This window comes from Lissotriton helveticus, chromosome 8 (assembly GCF_964261635.1).
Source record: "Lissotriton helveticus chromosome 8, aLisHel1.1, whole genome shotgun sequence".
NCBI lineage: Eukaryota > Metazoa > Chordata > Amphibia > Caudata > Salamandridae > Lissotriton > Lissotriton helveticus.
The window spans coordinates 1,449,698,089-1,449,699,850 of record NC_136069.1 but is presented as its reverse complement, the minus strand read 5'-3'; the positions used below and the strand labels follow the sequence as shown (position 1 = coordinate 1,449,699,850).

Sequence of the window (1,762 nt, the reverse complement as noted above, 5' to 3'; positions counted from 1 at the left end):
TTATTAATTAAAAAATCTTTAAAAATATATATTAATTAATTAATTATTATTAAATTACTTCCCACCCTATTCCCCTATAAACCCACAACCCGCTCTAATACTAAAACGCAAAATGTTAACAAAATTACTAATTTTCAAACATACATTTCTAAACCTATTTAGCGAACATATAAACAACAAAATAAAATACAGAACACTAAACAACAAAATATCGATATTACTAACATACATACCTTAATCTCGATATTCTGTCTGTCGATATTATGGCACATCGATATACTATACCATCGATATTAAAACATCGATATTATTGTATATCGATATTTTAATTTAGATATTTTGTCTGACTACCGTGTAAGATAGCAGCAGATTTTCAGAATTTAACAGGGAGTTAAAGAAGGAGGTGGGGTGTAAGAGAGCAACAGATTAGCACAGGAAAAGTGAAGAGAAAGGAGTTAGAGAAGGAGGTGAGGTGGAAGATTGCCAAGAATGTTTTCATTAATCAAGAACGAAAGTCGGAGGTTCGAAGACGATCAGATACCGTCGTAGTTCCGACCATAAACGATGCCGACTAGCATTCCGGCGGCGTTATTCCCATGACCCGCCGAGCAGATTCCGGGAAACCAAAGTCGCATTTCCTCCGTGGCGGTGCGCCGCGACCGGCACTGGGTCGGCTAGGAAGGCTTCGGGGTGGCAGGTGGCCCTCCGCTCCGGTGGAGGGTGTTACAGCCCCCCTGGCAGCAGCTTCGCCGTGTCCGTGGGGCTGAGGGAGATTCGACCGCCTCCACGCCCTCCCACGGGCACCCGTCCCCGGCCGCCCCTCGGGGCGCGCCGGGGCGGTTGACTTGGGGGGACGGAGCCCCCTGCTCCCAGCGCGACTGTTGACTGGGGCGGACTGTTCTCAGTGCGCCCCGGACGCGTCGTGCTGCCGGGCAGGGAGGCCCACGCCATGCGCCAGGGGTCTGCGGCGATGTCGGTTGCCCACCTGACCCATCTTGAAACACGGACCAAGGAGTCTAACACATGCGCGAGTCGGAGGGCCGAGCAAAACCCTGTAGCGCAATGAAGGTGAGGGCCGGCGCGCACCGGCTGAGGTGGGATCTCGCCGCGCTTCCAGCGGCGGGCGCACCACCGGCCCGTCTTGCCCGCTCTGTCGGGGAGGTGGAGCATGAGCATGCATGATAGGACCCGAAAGATGGTGAACTATGCCTGGGCAGGAAACTCTGGTGGAGGTCCGTAGCGGTCCTGACGTGCGAATCGGTCATCCGACCTGGGTATAGGGGTGAAATACTAATCAAACCATCTAGTAGCTGGTTCCCTCTGAAGTTTCCCCACCCCGGGCACCCTGCCACGCGGCAGGACCCAGACTGAGTCCGGAGGGCCCGGGGAGTCTCCCCCTGCGCCTCTGGGCTTGGGGCTCCCGGCTGGTTCCAGGGGCCTGGCCGGGCCCCAGGTTGGGTACTCCGGGACGGGGTTCCGTTGTGTGCGGGGAGCTTCCCCTTGCTTTGTAGGGTTTCCGGAGCTGCGGCCTGGGCCCCTAAGGGACCCTGGGTGCGTGGCCTCCCCACCCAGTGCTCTGTCCTGGGTCCTGCCACGTGCAAGGCTGTTCGGGGCTGGGTCCGGAGGACCCGGAGAGGCTCCCACTGCGCCTCAGTGCTTGGGACCCTGGCTAGGTCCAGGGGCCTGGCCGGGCCACAGGTCGGGTGCCACGGGCCCCGTCCCCCAGCCTGCCGCGTTGCCAAAGGCCCGCGACGGGGTTCCG

General features: G+C 56.8%; 1 pseudogene; it reads left to right on the top strand.

Moving 5' to 3' along the window:
• Nucleotides 1-377: 377 nt before the first annotated feature.
• LOC144774220 (18S ribosomal RNA) lies at nt 378-636 on the top strand (annotated as a pseudogene).
• The last annotated feature ends 1,126 nt before the right edge of the window (nt 637-1,762 follow it).